The sequence below is a fragment of the Euprymna scolopes genome, chromosome 5 (genome assembly GCF_053919585.1).
Source record: "Euprymna scolopes isolate OS-2025 chromosome 5, ASM5391958v1, whole genome shotgun sequence".
NCBI classification, from domain to species: domain Eukaryota; kingdom Metazoa; phylum Mollusca; class Cephalopoda; order Sepiida; family Sepiolidae; genus Euprymna; species Euprymna scolopes.
The window spans coordinates 179,787,581-179,809,672 of record NC_136486.1 but is presented as its reverse complement, the minus strand read 5'-3'; the positions used below and the strand labels follow the sequence as shown (position 1 = coordinate 179,809,672).

Sequence of the window (22,092 nt, the reverse complement as noted above, 5' to 3'; positions counted from 1 at the left end):
GCTATTATGGTTTTCGATCCAAAACTTATACCTATATTTGATGGCAGTGAATCTGGACAGTCAATAGTAGAGTGGTTGGAGAAAGCTGAACTAATATGTCAGCTAAGTGACGTAAAGCGCATTGAATGTGTAATTCCAATGCGTTTGTCAGGTGGCGCCTATGCAATGTACCAGCAATTAAGTGAGGAAAAGCGGACCGATTTTGGGTGTATAAAGAAAATCCTGTACACAGCGTTTGCTTTGGATCTGTTTGCTGCATGGAAGCTGTAATCAGAGTTTTTTTTTCTGTCTGTTTCGATTTACTCAAAACCGCATACACCTCGTCTTCTCATGTATCGTTCTCTTCTTCCTCTTCTACTTCTTGCTCTTTTTCTTCTTTTTTCTTCTCAGTCGTCAGAAGCGTCGTCTTTGTCTTGACTACGTTTTTCCTTCTCCCTTCTTGCTCACAGTGACCCGTTTTTATGCTAAGCTGAACTCTCGTGTGTGCGAGAGAACACGAGATTTTGCATGATTACTTGGCAATATTAACCGGCCGCCGCCATCTTGCCATTTTTCTTTGGACGTGCCCGCTTTGCAGAGTGCACACCTCGAGCGTTTGTCAGGTAAGCCCGTCTGTTCGCAATTTATTACACAGGAACCACACTGTCTGAAACGGCCACAATGTCTCATCCACTCGCACCTGCAAATAAGCCTTCCGCAAGTCTACTATAGACACATTGGAGCCCTTCTGGCGCCATTCTCTCAGCTTGCTGGCGCACACGTCAGCATCGGCAGTGTACGTCTCAATGTATCTATTGAGTTCACGATAGTCCAGCACCGGACGAACTTTTGATTTGTTATGCTGGACTACAGCCATTAAGGGAATCAGACCCTTGGGTGGTCCCAGCTTGTTGGGGTAGGGGATCAGCCATCCATCCTGGATCCATGCCTCGTTCCTTCTCGTAATCATTACGGGCCTCGTCGGGTATCGAGTACTCTGCAATGCTATTCTGGAGTTCGGTTGGCGCCCTTCCTTCTGTCCACTTCCACGATACAGTCCATGCTTTTTGGTGAGGGTCGTAGTCCACCTTAAAATCAGGCCGATCAATGTGAACTGCAGCACACACTGGGGTTTTCAAATATCGCACAGTCCCATCTCTTCCGATAACCACTCCCCCAGTGCCTTAATAGCATCATATCCCAACAGTACATCGAATCCCAGCAAATCCCCTCGCATCACCAGCACATTAATGTTTGCGGCCACACCAGAGTCTGTGTGGACTTTGACAGTTCCGGCTCCACAGCAAGCTTGCGTATTGCCACCTATTGTGGTTACTTTGATGTTCTGCTTTGTCCAGTTTCGACACAACTTGGCACTCATGATGGTGTGTGAGCACCCGGAGTCGAGAAGAGCTGAACAAAGCACTTGGTCCACGTACACATTTATTGTCGGTTGCGCCTCAATTAAATCTTGTCCGGGGAACAGGGCGGTGCTGACGTCCTGCCCCCTGATGCATTTCCCGCACAATTTTGGGAGAAATGTCCATAGCTACCACATTGGAAACAGCGCGGGCGCCCCCGCCTCTTGTTAGTACAATTTCTTGCGATATGGCCTCGCTGGCCACAGCAGAAACATCTCCCATTGGTCGTGGGTCTCAAACTGGGACTCTTTTCAGCATTAGTCTTGGCTGCCTGCGCCATCATTACAACCAATTCCCTCAGGTCCTCCTCATCTCTGATAATGGCTCGAGTGCGTTCTAACAAATGTTCCATGGGCGTTACAGATATGCTGGTGGAAGCCCTCAACAGTTGCTTAACATGGGTGGGAAGGCCGGCCACAAACGCATACGCCAGTGTTTGCTCTGACACTCCATTGCCAAATAGAACTGCAAGTTTCTTCAGCTCCGCGAAGAAGACATCCACGGTTTCTCCTGGCATGAGCTTCCTAGTGGCAAATGTTTCGTAGGCCGTACAGGGATCCATGGCAAATGCCTTGTATAAAGCATTTTTTATACAGGTAATATCAGCCTTCTCCACAGCACTCAGTTGCTGATATACACTTAGGGCGCCTCCAGCCAATCTTAGGGGAATCACGGTATGCACCCCCTTTACTTCACAGAGGTTGCAGGTCAGCTCAACCCTTTCGACCCAGTCGACAACAGAAGTGGATCCGCCAAATTCGGGTATCAGTTTTAAATCAAACTTTGCCCCAGGCCATAGTTGTCCAGGAAAAGAGACAAAATGAAATAGCCGAAATAGCTTATGAACTTCACCTTCACCGAGGTGCGCGACTTGACACACAAAAATAAATCGCCTCTTAATCACCTGCTAACGCACGCGTCACTGTAACGTCTAATGACAACAACAACAACCTTCTCACTCGACCTGCCTTTATACCACTATCTTAATCCCTTCTCTTGCACATGCGTCTGTAGATTCCTGACAACCTCGAGACTTCCGCTTATAAAAACCCAAGTTTTGTTGTCGCGCATGCCTATACAAGGCACAAACACAAGGGCGTTTGTTGTGTTGGTAAGTACTACATGCGTCACGTCCCCTGCTACTATGTATGGGGCACGAGCTAACAGACAGTACGTACACTTTATACGTTTTCTATCTCCATGGTTTGGATTGACTATTTCTCATTTTCTCTCTATATATATACTACAATAGACTTTCTCTCTCATCAGCTAATAGCGAGAGACGCACACCAAACTGGATTGACTTTCTCTCTTTCTCTCTCTGCAACAATAGACTTTCCTTCTCATCAGTAAACAGCGAGAGACGCACGCCAAACTAAACGCGTGCGGTACTCTTTTCTTTCATGTGTTTATTCACAAAATAAATTCTAGTTCGTTTAATTCAAGCAAACATGTTGTTCGTTCCTTCCTCAAAGCAATTCATTTTTCTTTTCTCAATGCAATTCATTTCTCCTATCTTGTACGACTGAGGGATATGTATAATATATCCACCAGTCCACCACAAATTGGTGACAGCCGAACGTGAAATGAACACCCATTTCATTCTAAACCACAAGTCCCGCAACAAACTGGCGTTAGACTGATGTGAAATGAACACGTATGGTGATCCTACTTTTCTTGAAAGGAATTGTTTTGAGCGAGACGCAAATTTTCATTGATAAAGAAAAAAACGAACATTTCAACAAAGAAAAACAAGTGAACTACTATCGACAAGAACCTCAATGAACTACAAACAACAATGACGTAACCCCTCGTCAGACTCGGCAGAAAAATAAACACGAAGCTGTCGACTTCATACCGAAAATATAGAAAAAATCGAGCTTGACAAACATTTTTCATGGTTTACTGACATTACCCTGCAACAAATGCGAGGAGCAAAATCACATAGGCCTATGCAATTCTCTCCCACACAGCAGACGCAACAACAAAGAAACAATTACAGGACATTCCTATCGACACATAGGAAGAAGCTGAATTAACAATGAGTTGAGATGCACCACGCACACGGATAAACTCACAATTGAAAGTTTCGTTGACACAGGCAACTGAAAACTCGTTCAACACGAACGAATGCACAACAAACGCCTGTACAGACAATGTCTTCTTCTTCTTCTTCTTCTTCTTCTTCTTGCTCGTCCGTCGAAGTCGACGATGACCAAGGTATCAATCAGTTCGGCGTCGGGGTTGGGTGGGTTCTGAGATGGCTGATGAGGCCAATCCGTGCTCGGCAGACTCTTCCACACTCTGGACACATGAAGGCGGTATTGGCAGGCTATGAACCGGCAGCTCTCTCCTTACTTCTCTTGCACTTCTGCTGGTCGTGGGTCATGCGTTGATCCTCTGCCCTGTTGGCTCCCAGGTTGATGGCGCAGCGTCAGGCAGAACGTTCCGCAGCGCAACTCTCCCAAGACTGGGGGCTGATGTCAAAATCTGTGAGGGAAGTTCTCAGGCAGTCTTTATATCGTTTCTTTTGGCCTCCTGCAGTCCACTTTCCCTGACTGAGTTCCCCATAGAAGAATTGTTTGGAGATTCGGCCGCCAGGCATGTGATAGACATGGCCTGCCCACCGGAGATGGGTTTTTTTGGATTATGGTGGTGATGGCATGTAGCCCCACGCGCTTCAAGACTTCTGTGTCAGGAATTCTGTCTTGCTAGCGGATGTTGAGAAGATTACAGAGGCATCTGAGGTGGAAGCCATTCAGCTGTTTTTCATGTCTTTTATATGGCGTCCAAGTTTCACAGCCGTAGAGTACGGTTGCCAGGATGACTGCTTGGTATGCTTTCAGTTTGGTTGCGAGTGTAATGCCTCTCCTCTTCCACACATTGTTTCTAAGTCTTCCAAATGCACTACTCGCTGTGAAGGTCCTATGGTTAACCTCAATGTCAATGTTGGCGGTGCAGGAGAGGGTGCTGCAAAGGTAGGTGAATTGCTCCACAGCATGAATCTTCTGCCCTTTGACAGTGATGCCGGGTTTGTGGTATGCATCTCCTGGGGCGGGTTGGTACATAACTTCTGTCTTCTTTGTACTGATGGTGAGACCAAAGTTGTCACAACTGGTGGAGAATCCGTCCATTTGATGTTGCATCTCTATCTCATTTGGGGCGTTAAGGGCGCAGTCATCGGCAAAGAGAAGGTCTCTGATGATGGTTTCCCTCACTCTCATGACTGCCTGCATTCGCCTGATGTTAAACAATTTCCTGTCACATCTGTACTTGATGTCAATGCCAGAGTGACTGTCTTTGAAAGCGTCCTGGAGCATGGCAGAAAAAACCATGCTGAAGAGCGTCGGGCTTAGACACAGCCCTGCTTGACTCCGTTGGTCACAGGGAAGGGCTCTGAGGGGTCGCCGTCATCCAGGGCACGGACGGTCATGCCCTCGTGGAACTGCTTGACAATGGCGATGAACCTGTCTGGACAACTAAATTTTTCCATGATCCCCCAGAGGCCATTTCGGCAGACAGTGTCGAAGGCCTTGGTCAGGTCGACAAACGTGGCGTAGAGGCCCCGGTGCTGCTCGACACACTTCTCCTGCAGTTGACGTGCAGCAAAGATCATATCAATCGTCCCGCAGCCCGCTCAAAAGCCACACTGGCTCTCAGGAAGACGACCATCTTCAAGGTGCACCAGCAGGTGGTTGAGAAGGATGCGGGCCAGGATCTTCCCGGCGATTGAGAGAAGGGATATCCCACGGTGGTTGTCACATGACTGACGATTTCCCTTGCGTTTGTAAATGTGAACACTAGTAGCATCACGAAAATCTTGGGGTAGTTCTTCACTCTCCCACATGAATTGGAAGAGTTCTGTCAGTCTTACAAGCAGTGTAGGTACACCAGATTTGTATATTTCTGCTGGAATTGAGTCGGGGACAGGGGGCCTTCCCAGAGGAAAGTTGCTTGATAGCGTTGCTTACTTCCTCTGACGAGGGTGGGATGTCGAGCTCCTCGTTGATAGGCTCCTGGTGTAGTCGGTCGATGGCTTCATTGTTGATGGAAAATGGCCGGTTTAGCATGCTGTTACAGTGCTCTGCCCATCTATCAAGGATCTACTTTTTGTCATTCAAGAGAGTTGTTCCATCGGAGCTAAGCAGGGGGGAGGAGCTAGAGGACTGGGGACCATAGACAGCCCTCAGCGTATCGTAAAACTTCCTCATATCATAGCTATCGGCATGCTCCTGGATCTTATCTGCTTTGGCGTTGAGCCAGGCATCCTGCATGGAGCAAAGTTTGGCCTGCACCTTGCTGTGGATATTGATGAAGGCAGCTTTCTTTGCGAAACACTTAGGGTCACTCTGATGTGCATGGAGAAGTTGGCGTTTCTCCTCCAGGAGGGGTTGAATCTCAGTGTCATTTTCATCAAACCAGTCCTGGTGCTTCTTTTTCTTGGGTCCAATGATTTTGAGAGCGATGGAGTAGGTGGAGTCTCTGAGGTGTGCCCACTAATCTTCAATAGTGTCCGAGATGGTAAGGGGGACAGATAGCTTGTCGTTGATTGCTTCCTGTAGCTCATAGATGACATCTGAATTTTTCAGTTTCTCCACGTCAAGGCACTTTGTGACTTTGTGGCCCTGAGGCCGCCTCTTGGGTTAGATGTAGAGGCACATTTTGGATATGATCAGGCAGTGATCAGTCCAACAGTTGGCACCACACACAACCTTGGTCAACCTTATATCTCTCCTGTCCCTTGCTCTGATGATGACGTAGTCGATCAAATGCCAGTGCTGGGAGCGTGGGTGCATTCACGATGTCTTGCTATGGGTAGGTAGGCGGAACATGGTGTTGGTGATCGGAAGGTCATGTGCAGCGCAGAGGCTGAGCAGCCGTAGGCCGTTGCTATTGCACTTGCTCACTCCATGGTGGCCGAGGACCCGGTCCCAAGTGGAATGGTCAGTGACAACGCGGGCATTGAAGTCGCCGAGGACAATGAGCTTTTCTCTCTGCGGAGCAGCGGAGATGAGGCTTTCCAGATCTTCATAGAACTGGTCCTTGGTATCTTTGGGGTTAGTCATGGTTGGTGCGTAGGCGCTGATCAGTGTGGCGGTTATTCCCTTGCTGAGCAGAAGTTGCATCTTCATCAGCCGGTCATTGATGCTGTCCGGGATGCTGACCAGCTTCCTCATATGCTCAGTCTTGATGGCAAAGCCCACGCCAGCCTCTCTGCACTCCTCGCTGCTGCGTCCACTCCAGAAAAAGGTGTAGCCACAACTTGACTCTGTCAGTTGACCCTTGTCTGCGAGGCGAGTCTCACTGAGGGCTGCGATGTCTACCTTATAGCGGGCAAGCTCCCTTGCCACAAGCGCAGTTCTTCTCTTGGGTCAGTCAGCTCTGGTGTTGTCGAACAAAGTATGAACATTCCATGGTGCTAAGGTAAGCACCAACCCTTTCTTTTTCATGTCTTTCCGCTGTGAGGGAAACCCCGCCAGCTGCAGTATGCTGGCCAGAGGTGATGGTAAAGCAGCTATGTTTAGGGTTCCTTTTATCGTCCCGTCTTCATGCCATGGAGGCGAGTAGAGTGATCCTGAAAAGGACTGCTCGGTCGGCCAGCCAGTTGCCTGCACTCTCTCGCTGCTTCAGTCGAGTGGAGTACAACCAGTTTCTGGGCCACCTGTGTGCAGGTTTGCAGCTACAGCTCCCAGTGATTTCCACACCTGCTGCTTTGCCGCTCGCCTATCGCCATAGGGCTTGGCGTTGACGCAATGTTTGACACCCTGACTTGCGCTGGATTTGGATTATAGTGAGGGGGACTTGCGCTGCATCGCCCTCGCTCTCTTGTCCTGGCGCGCCCAATTCCAACGGCAAGACATAGTCGAGACGGCTGGGGACGAACAAGGGTGCAGGAGCTGCTGGAGGGAGGCAAGTATGCCGTCCAACCGCCTACGGGGCTCCACTCCATCGTTTATGTCAGGGTTGCTCCCCTAGCCTTATCCATTTCCATGGCTCTCACAAGGCAGTGAGGCCATTTGACCCATGGCTGGGATAGGGATTGGTAATGTGTCAGGGCATGTCCACACGTCGGTGGGCCGTAGCACAGTCCCTCTGGGACTCTCTACTGTTCCGAGATCCTCTACTGATTTAGGTTGGAGTTGCATGACAACCAGTTACAGTGTGTGACCATGAGGAGGCACAGCAGAGGTCTTGATGATGGAGAGGCTGTGTACTGGCAGGAGAAGACTTGTGCACTCAGCTTCTCATTTTGCGCAAGGCTAGCCAGTGGTGGTTGCTGAGAGCAAGATGGTGAGTAGGCCAAGACGCTACCTTGTAGTTAACACACTTGTGCGTCACATCACCCTGTGTGCATTGCATACATACACACAACATTGTACAGACAATGTACAAACACTACCGCAGACTCACATGCGAAGACAAGGGCAAGTGGAAACCCATTCAAAACGAACAAACGCCCGTCCAGACAATGTACACACACTACCGCGGACTCATTTGTCAACTTGACACATGACGTCAACACGAAACAAAAATTTTCCTTCCAAATGAACAATTCACTTCACTGTCCAAGCAACTGGTTGGACATGTCAGCACACAACAAAAAAAACAAACAAAATAAATGTCAGCCTAAAAAAAAAAGAGTAAGCGCCTTTTCCAAGCGTAAGTAAATACTTGTTTTACGAACACACTTTGTTTTTGACGTTTTGTTAAACAACCACACCAACAGCAAAAAAACAGGACGAAAAGTCAATTACCGAAAACATTACTTAAAAAAAACAAAAACAAAAAAAATACACACTGCATATTTTTTTTCCTAGGAAGGAAAGTATTGTGGGAGCCTTTCCTAGTCTCACACAAAAACATGCGTTCACATTTCAAGCCACTTTTCTTGTCATATACATACACGCACACAAACATACGCACACATGTACACACAAGTAGATATATTCACGTTTATGTACATACACTCACATTCACGTGTATACACACACACGCTAACGTACACACATGTACACACACATACGCGCACATGTACGCACACATGGACAAAGTCACTTCCCCTTTCAAAGGAAATCCACACATGCGCAAAAGACCACCGGAAACAATTATAAAAGCAAGAGCAATAAGCAGCATCTTCCTTTTCGGACCAGCTCTCGAGCTGAGAGGTTCGGCGAATCAGCCCCCTCCTTTTCGGGAGGCGCACGTTAGTGCGCGTCACGTCCCCTGCTACTATGTATGGGGCATGAGCTAAAAGATAGTACGTACACTTTATACGTTTTCTATCTCCATGGTCTGGATTGACTATTTCTCATTTTCTCTCTATATATATATACTACAATAGACTTTCTCTCTCATCAGCTAATAGCGAGAGACGCACACCAAACAGGATTGACTTTCTCTCTTTCTCTCTCTGCGACAATAGACTTCCTTCTCACCAGTAAACAGCGAGAGACGCACGCCAAACTAAATGTGTGCGGTACTCTTTTCTTTCATGTGTTTCTTCATGAAATAAATTCTAGTTCCTTTAATTCAAGTAAACGTATTGTTCGTTCCTTCCTCAAAGCAATTCACTTTTCCTTTCTCAATGCAATTCATTTCTCCTATCTTGTACGGCTGGGGGATATGTATAATATATCCACCAGTCCACCACAAATTGGTGACACCCGAACGTGAAATGAACATCCATTTCATTCTAAACCACAAGTCCTGCAACAAACTGGATTGACTTTCTCTCTTTCTCTCTCTGCGACAATAGCCTTTCCTTCTCAACAATAAACAGCGAGAGACGCATGCCAAACTAAACGTGTGCAGTACCCTTTTCTTTCATGTGTTTCTTCACAAAATAAATTCTAGTTCGTTTAATTCAAGTAAATGCGTTGTTCGTTCCTTCCTCAAAGCAATTCATTTTTCCTTTCTCAATGCAATTCATTTCTCCTATCTTGTACGACTGAGGGATATGTATAATATATCCACCAGTCCACTACGCCCTTATCTTTTCCCCTTTTTGATAGGAGGATATAAAAGTTGGGGAAAAACAGAAAACAGTCGTGAGCATCTCTTGAAAAGTATTTCTTGTTTCTGACGTTCAGATTGTGCGGTGTGATATTGGTGGCGAGAGGGCAGGTGTGTTCGATTGGAAAAGAAGAGGGAAGAAACTTGCTGTTGTCGAGCGAGTGACTCACTCCTTCCCGAACCCCAGAACCAAACCCTGATTGTAACCTTAGAGCACATTTACTGAATAATTTTTTTTGTTATTTTTGGAATTTATACTAATTTCTATATGATATAAAAGTATGTAATAATGTTTTCACCTTAAATGCATTAGTTTAAAACATCACTAATCTGTAGATTATTCTGCACAAGCACTGACAATGTTGTTTGTCTAAGATGAATTTTACCTATGTTACAATTAATAAAATTTATTAATTTTTATTTTTCTGTAAATTTATAACTTTTTCCTTTGTGAAAATGTTAAGATAAGTGTACATACATGTCTTTGATTTTCTCACAAACGATTAAACAGAATCCATACAGAAAAACTAACAGCTGAGAATTTAAAACCAAATAAAATATACCACAAATAACAGTTAGCAAATCCAGGAAAATTCACTTTAAAACGACCTGCATAATTTTAAAGCTTATAAGATTTATTATTGCTGAATTTTTTATCGTGACTTTTACTTAGCTAAACACGATAAAATTATGTAACATGATATAAATGCAGGAGTGCCTCAGGGGTCTATCCTTGGACTTCTATTATTCCTAATATTCTGTAGTGAAGTAGGAAAAAAAAGAAATTAAAAAAAATATATATAAGACACAGCTGTTCCTTCCAAAAGGTCGAGCTCTTCAACGTCCAAAAATAATTCACCGTCACAAAAAGAATTCACCGTCACTTCTTCCAACCGTCGTTTCACTCTCTGCGCTCTTCCCCCTGCTTAAAAAAAGTACCGTTTATATGCTGCCCATTTCTCCACTTATGCAAATTGACTATCAACCAGAGCCATCTAGTTTTCCATTTCTCCAAACAGCCAATGTGCAAAGGGAGACAACTCAAACCACACAGAGCCATCTAGCTTTCCATTTCTCCAAACAGCCAATGTGCAAAGGGGGACAACTCAAACCACATATTCATAAATGACTTCCCTGACAAAATTGTCTGTTAGATGGGCACAATTATTTTAATGATGAATGCTCTAATGAACTGCAAGCACCCCACAACGTGAACACCCTCGACAGACCCGACAGGCTGCAAAATCCCACCCCCACACTGTAGAGATCCCTAGATGCAAAAGAAGATCAAGCCATGCTAGACGATCTGAAAATCACCCCTGCTCAGGTGCATGCTAGCATAAAAAACCTTGACACTTCAAAAGCATGTGGACCCGATCTCATCCCAGCTGTGCTATTAAAAAAGTGCTCAGCTGAAGTAGATCCAGTTCTCTCCAAACTCTACAACAAATGCCTTAATGAATCTTGCTTTCCGGGCTGTTAGAAAACTGCTTCTTTAGTAGCAGTATTCAAGAATTCTGGAGAAAGAACGGACCCATTAAATTATCGCCCCATTAGCCTCCTCCCACTTTTTGCCAACATATTTGAGACCTTAACTATGCTCTAGTCCATCACCTTACAGATGCTAAACTTCTGATTCACCAACAGTATGGATTTAGACAAGGCCGTTCCACAACAGACATCCTAACTGTAATCTCTGAACGTATATACCATTCACTGGACAAAGCAGGGGAGGGCAGAGCGGTAGCTCTAGATATATCTAAGGCTTTTGACAGGGAATCACATGAGAATCTCCTCAGGAAAATTAGGTATAGGTGAGAAATGGACAGTCAAGTGGGCATGGAAGGGAGAACCTCCCATACTGAACAACAGAGTGGAATGCTACGAGCATACATTGCGAGGAGGCACAAGAGTTGAATTTGAGAAGGAGGTGGACCGATGGATCTCAGAGGGGATTTTAAGACCATGGACGGAGAAGGTGGAAGGTGTGCTGCCATTAATGGCGGTTGTTCAGCCCACAAAACAAAAAGTTCGGCGAGTACTGGACTTCAGGGAGCTGAACCTACACGTTGCGTGTCACATGAGAGGCGATGTGATGGATGTGTGCGGAGAGACCATGCTTCGGAATCGTTGGAGGGAGGAGCTGTGTTAGGGCTCCAACTAAGAAAGGACCAGATAGGACGGTTAGTGTTCCGGAGGGGAAATGAGATCCCGGAGGTGTCGGAAAAATTGAGCAGGCGAGAACTCTTCTCAATATGCAGAAGACTTGTGGGCCATTATCCTATTGCAGGATGGCTACGGACTGCATGTAGTTATATCAAAAGGCTAGCTAGTGGAGCGAAGTGGGAGGATGGAGTTTATAAAGAGACTGTGGACATTATGAGAGAGATTATTGAGTAGGTGTTAAGAATTGAACTATGAGTTGTGCCCAAACTATATTTTAGATGTCAGGAGGGTGTGAGATGCGAGTGCAATATAGTACGGATAAAACAGTAAGTTTTGAGTCATGTGTAATTAGGTAAATAAATATATGGGCAGGTTTTTAGTAGATGCGAATAAAGTTGAAGTTGTAGGTATAAAGTGTGTTTCTATTATTGAGGGAAGATAATTTCAGCTTTCAAGTAAGAGTCATGGACATTTAGCATAACAAGGAGCATCGGTTCAGTTTCGTATTAATCGTTGCAAAGCTATCTAGGAGGAGACATAGTTATGTAAAGCAGTGCGCTTTGCTTCCGAGTACATACTTTGGCTGTTAAATACCTAACTGGATAGGAATGAACTCTAATGCATGTCTAAGAGGTAGAAATGTATAGATGTTTAGTGATGACTAAGCAGTTAGCATGTGAGGGTTAGGGGCCGGAAGTTAAAGATTCCACTACAAATGCTGTGCAATGTAGGAGTTAAGTGGCGGCTTGGTGGGAAGGAGCAGATTTTAGCGTTCAAGAGACAGGGGTTATTTACTTACAAATAACAGATCTCCATTAGGATTTAGAGTTTCAGGTAAGGTTTAGTTTGAAGAAGAAAAAATAACTGGTGTAAATGCAAGTGCGCTAGGTGTATCAGAATTTTGGGGGAATTTTTGACACCCCTCACCCGAAACTGTGAATAAAATATAAAAAATTTGTAATTTCGCTGTTTAAAGTGGGTTGTTTATTTTGTTTATGGAATATACTTCCAAAATGAACTATTTAAGTTGTTTAAAAAATAATAGAAATATTATTTTTTAAAAAAGTGTTTACAAAATGTTTTAAAAATGCCAGCGCGCCTTTATGCGGCCATTTTTTTAAGTACTGAAATCAATTAAATTTTATGAGTTAAACAATTTTCAATTTTTAAACTTTAAAAATCTATCAAAATTTTCCTATTGGTTAAATTTTTACGGTATTTTCAGGGTCAATGTGAAATTTTATGCTTTTTCCAATAAACCAAATATAATATTTTAGACAAACGTTTTTTGTTAAATTCACCACCACCCCCATTTTGAAATGTCTATTAAAATTTATATAATTAATTTACTCACCAAAGTTTAATATATCATAAATTAAAGATAAAAGATCAATAAATAAAATATTCTAATTTAAAACAAAAAAAAGAAGTGTTTTTTTGAAAATTTACCTGTAAAGTCCAAAGTGTAAAACCTTTTTTAAAACCATGTTGATTTTTTTTTTTTTGATGAAAGCTCATGTTATGCTTATATCGTCAAATAAATACTGAATGGTGACGACAATGTTTACTATTACATTCAATGTTTTCATTTTTTAGATATTTAAAAAAAAATTCACTCGATAAAGTAGAAAGAAAATATAATAATCAAAAACTTATGTATTTCATTAAGAGAATTAAAAAAAAAATCGGTTCATTGGATTATTTGTATAATGGCAAAAAATTATAAGTGAATGTGTGCGGAGGATCAAAAATACTAATTTTGGTTAACAGCAAGCAATAAAAAAGTGACATTAATTATGTCCTTTTGACGAATCCGTATTTTATCTTTTCGAAATAGCGAGGAGCAGAGATTTTACCGAATGGTGCAAAATGGGTTACGAAAATGCGATTTTCTGCTACCCTTGCTTTAAAAAATCCTTTTATTTAATACATGGAATATAAAATATAAATATGGGCAATTCTTAAAAATAAACAATTAAGCACCCATCAGATGTTTATTCAAGTTTTCAATGACGGCTTCATCTACAAGTGCGCTAGGTGTATCAGAATTTTTGTAGGAATCTTTGACACCCCTAACACGAAACTGCGAATAAAATATAAAAATCTCGTAATTTCTCTGTTAAAAGTGGGTTATTTATTTTCTTTATGGATTATACTTCCAAAATAAACTATTAAAGTTGTTTTAAAAGTAATAGAAATATTTATTTTTTTTTTAAACAGTAACAAATTTTCCGAACTCAATATTTTTCAATTTTTAAACTTTAAAAATCTATTAAAATGTTTCTATTGATTCTATTTTTAGGATATTTTCAGGGTCAATGTGAAATTTTATGTTCTTTCCGAATATAATATTTTAGACAAACGTTTTTTTTTTTTAATTCACGCCCCCCCCCCCATTTTCAAGTTTCTATTAAAAAGTAAATAATTAATTTACTCTCCGAAAAGTAAATAATTAATTTACTCACAAATTTAAGAGAAAAGGTCAATAAATAATATATTCAAATTTAAAACAAAAAAGAACGTAGTGTTTTTTAGAATTTTACCTGTAAAGTTTGCAGTTTAAAACCTTTTTTTTTAAACCACGTTATTTGTTTTTTCTTTTTTTTTTAATGGAACCTTGGTCCTTGCTCCTTTAATTGAAAAAAAAATTAGGGCTTGAATTACATTTGGAAAGATGGGGTGGAATTATTCACTATTTTCACGAAATTTCTGACACACCTACAAATGCGCATACTTTTGCAAAAGGAATTACATTGCTTAATACATCAAAAATTACTTATTTGCAGAAAATTTAAATTTAAATTTTTAGCACACGTGAAAACCTATAGATAACGAGTTTTTTATGGTAGGTTTTGTGCTGGTCTACCAACCCTCCCCCCCCCCACAAAAAATAACAGACCTTCCCCCAAAAGGTGGCAATTTTCACCATATCTTGGAAACTACTCGTTTCCTGGAATTTAAAATGTTTTTTGTTTTTTTGTTTTTCGTTTTCAGCACCTTCGAAAATTTATAAGTGTTAATTTTGAAGGATTTTTTTTTTTTTTGAGAGTGGGAAGATACTGCATCTTTATTAAAAAATTAAAATAAATACAATAACAATTTTACTTGTAATGTTCACCAAAGAAAAAAAAAAAGGTTATATTCATTTATATATAGATCCGGATTTTGCTCCAATGACGGTGACAATTAAGATATGGTCGCTTTTGATTAATGATGATTTTTCTTTCAGATAACGTGAAAAAACCCCAGTACTTACACTATTGCTTTTGCGTTATCGTCCATTTGACCAAATGGACAGCATCGTCCACTTAAACATGTCTAATTATCCAACCAAATGGACAGCAGAAACCGGAAGTAAATAAAAGCAGACAATTTTGTCTGTAATCAAAATATCATCATATAATCTTACATATGCGACAAATATAATAATAATAGTTTTATATGTAATATTCACAAAGAAATCGGCCCTATTTCGAACTTTTTTTTTTAACTCTCTCCTTATTAATTTTCTGTGACCCTGATCTTCCGGTCACCATCTTGAATGTAGACTTCCGTTCGTGAATTTACCTATCTTTTTTTATTTACATACCTTACAATCGTTTCTTTCTATCTTTCTTTTAAGTTATCAGAAAACCAAGACAAGAAGTAAGTATTACTTAAATTTAATTCTTATTACTTTTTTTTATTACAGAAGCGCAACTAATTTGTTTCGCTGAGATATGAAAACCTAAAATGAGCCAACGTTCCAATTTTGCATGGCAACGCGCACACACACACACATGGCAACGCGCACACACACACACACACACACACACACACACAGGTATATTTTTCCCATTAACATGGAAAAATACAAAAATGGGGCGGGGTTAGCCACTCCCCCTCGAAAAAAAGTGTAAACTCAACATTTGTTTGAAATTTTAGACTGCCATGTGCCAAAATTATGTACTTCCTTTAAAAAAAAAACGAGAAAAGAGTAAACAGAATGTTTAGGATATTAAAATGCACAAGTGCCAATAACACTCCCCCAAGATAAACGCACAATTCGGTACTTGTACAGTTTAACCAAGACATTAAAAAATGAAAATATCGAAAAAAAAGTTTAAATTGTACGTATCCGTTATGGAATGAAGTTCTCCAAAAAAAATTTCACTTAATTTCATGAAGTAGTTTTTGTTTAACAGTGAAAAACAATTTGTTATGATACCGAGTAAAAGGTTCGATTTTTAGGAAGAAAAGCTAGTATTAAAGATGGGGAGGGAATGTCGGCGCTTTAACTGGAGTTATCTCCCTGTGGCGTTTCTAAACTCCAAACAAAAATTAAGAAAAAATCCAAGATGTCTGCCTTCAATGTGCTGTCATAAAAACATGTTTTTTTCCCGCTGTAAAAAAAAACTACTCAATCAAATTAAGTGAAAATTTTTCCCAGAGATCTTCAGTTCAAAATGGATACATACAATATAACCTTTTATTTTTCGATATTTTCATTTTTTTAATGTCTTGATTAGAATGTACAAGTACCAAAAATTCAAATTCAGAACAAGATGGCGCCATTTTTTTTTTTTTTTTTTTTTTTTTTTCAAATCTACTCGTATAAACTGCATTTTTGAGATCACATAAAGAGCATTAAAAACAACTTTAAAACACAAAAAATAAGGCAGGTAGGTGTATAAAAGTAATTCTGGCCATGGTAACATTTATTGTTGTATATTTATTTTTCCATGTAATCGTTAGTTGGCTTCCACACTAAATCCTCCATAAGTATCTTTTCTGTATTTGTTTTTTTGTTGTTGTTGTTTTTTTTTTTACGTGTAGGTTTTTAAATCTTTTTCTTTTCTTTTTTTTTTTTTTGAAAGAACAAATTTTTCGACTGTTCCCTCGACCTCCCTCAGTGTATTGAAAGATATATAGGGTTTGTTTTACAATCCACATTTATTCAAAAAGTGGTAAAAAAAATATATAACAAATAAATGTTACCAAAGGCGAAATAAGTTATTTTTCTACCAAGCTAGATAAGTTTTTAGTGTTTTTATTTAATGTAAAACTTTTATTCGGCTCGAAAAACAAGTAATTTCAAGCAGTACACGAGCACAAGAAAAATGACCGCATAACAAATACATCGTGATCAGTATGCCACTATTTGCACGGGCATGGAATATTGTTGCCAGCTGTATCCCCAGTAATTACTGCCTTCCATAGTTGTCTCACAAACTATGGTCAACTAGTCTTCTGACTTGCTTGGGTAGGCTTGAAGCCACTGTCTTCATACAATGCTCACTTGGAACCATAGAGACTCAATACGTTTATTCATTGTGCCACAGGCTTCTGTGCCAGTAGCACAGTGGATAGAAACAACAACAACTATGAGGATGAGGATAATAGTCTGCAAAAGAATGAATACACAAATTATTAAGCCTCAAAAATAATATACATAAAAGACGTTGCATTGTCGGAGGTGTATATATTGTATATTTAATGAATATATATAAAAGTCTATTAAAGAGTCTGTTTATTGTGTTAAAGTGTTGTATGCTGCATGTATATATAGCGAGTGTATATATGTTCGTATATCTGTGATCATCTAGTAATGTTCGTATATGTATATGTATTTATAACAGTCGTTATGGTTCTCTAGTAATGTTCATTACATTTATTTTCAGTTCATTGTGAATGTATATAAGTGTTCATGTATGTGAGAGTCTTTAGTGTTTGCGACTGTCTTATCCATAATGTTTCTTGAGTTGATGTGTGTATCACATGTGCTTAACAGTACATACAATAAACACTGACAATATAAATGGATGCAATATAGTTTTGTACAATTTTACATCTGGCCAATAGGAGACCATACCTTGTCCATCTTTTGGTTTTGATTGATAGATCCACAAAAGCTGCATTGAATATACATCCCAAGGAAGCAACCAGAAGTTTTTAGTTGTATTTTCAGCAACTTTTATTCCCAGAATGTTTCCCTACTTGGACAGTTGCACAATTGTCTTAGGTTTCTAACATTTGGACAGCTAGGCTTCTGACTTCCTTATCTGTTCAATTTAACTGTCTCACTTCAACCCTGACTTCCAACTGACTAAACTCTACGTGTATATAAAAATGATTACATCATCAACTCACATAACCAAAGAATCAAATCAGCTAATCCATCTTTATCATATATTTTGTTTTTCTACCTAACATTCCTGTTTGTTCTAACATTCAAATGTTAATATTCCCAATACATTTTTAACGTAAATATTTCATCTTTCAAATGCTCAATTCATCCCAATATATATTTTCTAATATTTTATTTTACAAACATTAAAAACGGATTACAATAATAATCATTCAGGTTACTCAGCGTTTTCCCTTGAACCAACAATATTACAAAAAAGAGTTTAGTTTGAAAATCCCCTTTTCTTCATATCATGAAGTAGGCCACACATCTGTATATCTACAATTATATAAATGAGAGATACCCATGCTTTCAACATTAGTTTTTAAGGCATAGTTGTACAACTATTATTTGTACTTGCATTTATTTTGTTTTTCACTTGGAGAATTTAATCAAATTGTGCATTTTTAAGGTTTTGTTATTTGAAAGTTACAAGGTATCTAACATTTAATTATAAAGTTTAATTTGAATGCGATTTAAACAGAGGTAAAGCAATGAATGGATGGTTAATAATCAAATGCAGCCATTTTGTTTCGAAACAAAAGTAATGTTTTATAAAATAAAATGATACAACTTAGTAATCTATTTTTATCTGTTCCTTTGTAATTTTTGTAAAAACATTTAAAACTAAACTGGCATAAATCTGAGTAATTTTCTATTACGAATTATTTGCAATTTAAAATTTGTGTAATAAAATAAAAAGCAAATAAAATTTCCCATATGCCAGACATCATCTTCAGTGATAACTATGTTTAAATTTTGATAAAACTTTAGTAATCTAGTTTGATGTATTTCTATGAGTTGAAAAGTTGGAATTAGTTTTGTGTATCAATATATATCATATTAATGCTGTGTAAATTTATCATGCTAAAAACAAAAGACATTTATTTACATGCATATTTGCATGTTTGCAATGTAATATTTGTTAAATATTTTCTTCTTTATTCTCAGGTAATATAGAAAAGAATTAATTTATGTACTTTTTTTTTTTTTTTTTTTTTTTTTATTACATTTTCACCCCAAACAAGGCAAATTGCCACTTTGGTGTAGGGGGCTACTATCAGGGGCAACAACTACTGGGGTACTATGTAGGGATTTGGGCAGCAAGGTGTCGGTTCACGTTACACTTGAACTTCTGCATGTCAGTACTGTTGGGGAAGCAGGGACCTGGAATGGAATTCCAGAGTCTTGCGGTTCTGGGGAAGAAACTATTGGAGTAAAAAGATCTTTTACATCTAGGGACCTCTACAGTGTGGGGGTGGGATCTAGTAGCCTGTCGGGTTTGTCGAGGGTGCTCGCGTCGTGGGGGCACAAGTGATTGCAGTTCGTCAGAGCATTCACCACTAAAATACTTGTAGAAAAGGCAGAGGGATGCAACATTTCGTCGATGGGACAGAGGCTGAAGCTTAGATGCCAGTTCAGGGCCTATCAGGTTTGCGACTCTCTTTTGAACCTTGTCAAGGAGCGAGAGACTAGTAGCCGATGCACCAGCCCAGATGTGGCAGCAATACTCCATACATGGGCGAATGGTGGCCTTATAGAGGTACAGGATACTTTCGGGTGTTAGTAGTTTTCTAGCACGGTAGAGAGAGCCTACCTTTCTTGCAGCGGCCCTGGCAATGCCTTCAATGTAATTGTTCCAACTCATGTTTCCTGTGAACGTTAGGCCAAGGAGTTTGAAAGATGGACTCTCAGATAAAGAGTCGTTGGCCATTGCTATGGGTGGTAGAGAGGGTTTCTTGTAATTATTGAATGAAACTAGTTTAGTTTTGGCAGCATTGAACGCGACCAACCACTTTTGTCCCCATTCCACTACAGATTGGAGGTCTTCCTCTAGTGTTTCTGCCATTTCTTTAGAAATGTGTTCATTCGTCTTTCTGTCGTGTCTGCCATAGAGTGTAGTGTCATCAGCATATATACCCTTCGCAGAGGCAATGTTGTCGGGGAGGTCATTTATGAATATCAGGAACAATAGAGGTCCAAGGATAGAACCCTGGGGCACTCCCGCATTTATATCATATTGTTTAGATGTGCGACCGTCGAGGACTACCTGGATCTTATCTAAGAAGGATTTAATTATGTTAAGTATTCTACCAGTGATACCGTATGATCTGATACTAATAAAAAAGATAAGAAAGGAATGTACTCTTTCGAATTACATTTTCACAAATTCTCATTCAAGAATACACATGCAAACATAGTCTTAAATGAAGAATTATTTCTATGACACAAGAGAGACTTTTACAGAAATACGTCCATTTCCGATCCTCCAAACTTGTTTATTTAAAGTTTGCAAATCAGAATTTAAAGAAAACATTGCTACAAGACACTAATGAAAAATTCTCATCCAAGAATACACATGCAAATTAATGGTTGAATAAAGAATTGTTTTTGTGATACAAGAGAGACATTTAAAGAGATAGGTTCATTTTGGTTCCCTTAAATTCATTTAATGTATGTGAATCAGAATTTAAAGAAACATACAACAAGATACTGTAGAGAAATCATATTTTGAAGTGTGTGGGAACAGATTCTCAAGAAAGTTTCATTTAAATACGCACACACGTATGCACAGTGGAGAGAAACCTTTTTCCTGCAACATCTGTGGATCAGCATTTTCAGAAAACTCTGCACTAAAAAACACACACACGAACACACAGGAGAGAAACCATATCGTTGTTACGTTTGTAGTTCAGCTTTTCAATTAATTCTACTTTACAGGTGCACAGACAAACTCACACCGGAGAGAAACCATATTCTTGTGAAGTCTGCAGTTTAGCATTCCCAAGTATTTTTAATCTAAATTCACACATACGAACACACACTGGAGAAAACTTGAATGCCTACTGGAGAGAACTTGAATGCTTACTAGACACTGTCCTAGAGTGTCTAAGGTCTCTCTGTACAGGGATTTGTCAGAAAAACCTGGCATGAGGATACTTTTTCCATAGAAGTAAACACTGACCAAATATTAAAAATCACATAGTATTCGCTGCCCAAATAAGATCTCCTCACTATAGCTAACCCACATTAGCTTTTACGAGGAATGGTGCATCTTCTCCAAGTGATATTACATCAAGTAATAGCACAAAGCTGGATACTCTACCAGACTAGATAAATTCTTGTCCTGGAATCCACTGAGACCAAGAGACCCAAATAAAAGATATACTACAACATATGAAAATGGTTAATTGGGGAGAGGAAAATTATGTTCTCTACTTCTTTACTAACTCAGTGTTTGAGAAATAAAGAACTTTAAATGGAACATTCGAATATCTATGTATCTCATATAGACTTCAAGTGTTAGCCCCAGGTTGTGGGCCCCTTGATTTCTGAGAACTTCAAGTGAAGTAAAATAAAACAAAAGAGAAAAACCTTATTCTTGTGAATTCTGTTTGTCAGCTTTTTCTAAAAACTCTGATCTAAAAACACATGTAAGAACACACACTGGAGAGAAACCTTTTGCTTGTGAAATATGCGGGTCAAAATTTATAAGATGTAAGAACACACATGAGAACACACACTGGTGAAAAACCTTATTCATGTTCAGACTGTCTCTCAACATTTTCACAAAATTCACATTTAAAATGACACATTATAAATTTAAATCATAACAGAATAAAGTGTTAGCTCCAGGAGGGAGCCCCTTGATCTCTTAATACTTACTGAAGTAAAATAAATTAAAAAAAAATAGAAAGAAGGAAGAAAATAAAAGAGTAAACTATCTACTCTTTATGGACGATTTGAAACTCTATGCAGAATCCGAGAAACAACTTGTCTCTCTGATAGGCATTGTTAAAAATTATACAGAGGACATCTGCATGGAGTTTGGATTTGACAAATGCGCTAAGTGCACCATAAAGAAAGGAAGAAAGACATCATCAGAACATCTTAATCTTGACAATGGCTCTATTGAAGACCTTGAAGAGGATGCTGTCTATAAATACCTGGGAGTGGAGGAGAATGAGACACTTGAACATGGAAAGATGAGAGAAAAAGTACAGGGAGAATACTTCAAGTGACTTAAAAAAATTCTCTCATCAGAACTATCAGCAAAAAACAAAATTACTGCCATCAATCAACTGGTAATACCTGTTGTCTCTTATGGATTTGGCATAATTAATTGGCCACAAAACTGTATCAATAGCCTTGATGTAAAAACTCGGAAAATGCTGGCCCTTCATAAAGTCATTTACAAACATCAGTGCATGGACAGGCTGTACTTACCACGGAGAGAAGGTGGTTTAGGCCTCACTGAAATAAACCATGCATACCGAGCTACAGTGGTAAGCATAGGCCAATACATCAAATGTTCTTCTGACCCCAAAATAAAAATGGTGAATGAAC

The 22,092-nt window shown here is 39.7% G+C and overlaps 2 long non-coding RNA genes across 2 annotated transcripts in view; one reads left to right on the top strand and one right to left on the bottom strand.

Annotated features, from left to right (window-relative positions):
- Positions 1–14,892, bottom strand: part of LOC145277060 (uncharacterized) — a 72,898-nt gene extending 58,006 nt beyond the window's left edge. The window contains exon 1 of the long non-coding RNA XR_013868101.1: positions 14,836–14,892. This is a non-coding gene — a long non-coding RNA (uncharacterized LOC145277060). The remainder of the gene's footprint in view (positions 1–14,835) is intronic.
- A 202-nt stretch (positions 14,893–15,094) lies between these two features.
- Positions 15,095–22,092, top strand: part of LOC145277059 (uncharacterized) — a 33,890-nt gene continuing 26,892 nt past the window's right edge. Inside the window, exon 1 of the long non-coding RNA XR_013868100.1 lies at positions 15,095–15,224. This is a non-coding gene — a long non-coding RNA (uncharacterized LOC145277059). The remainder of the gene's footprint in view (positions 15,225–22,092) is intronic.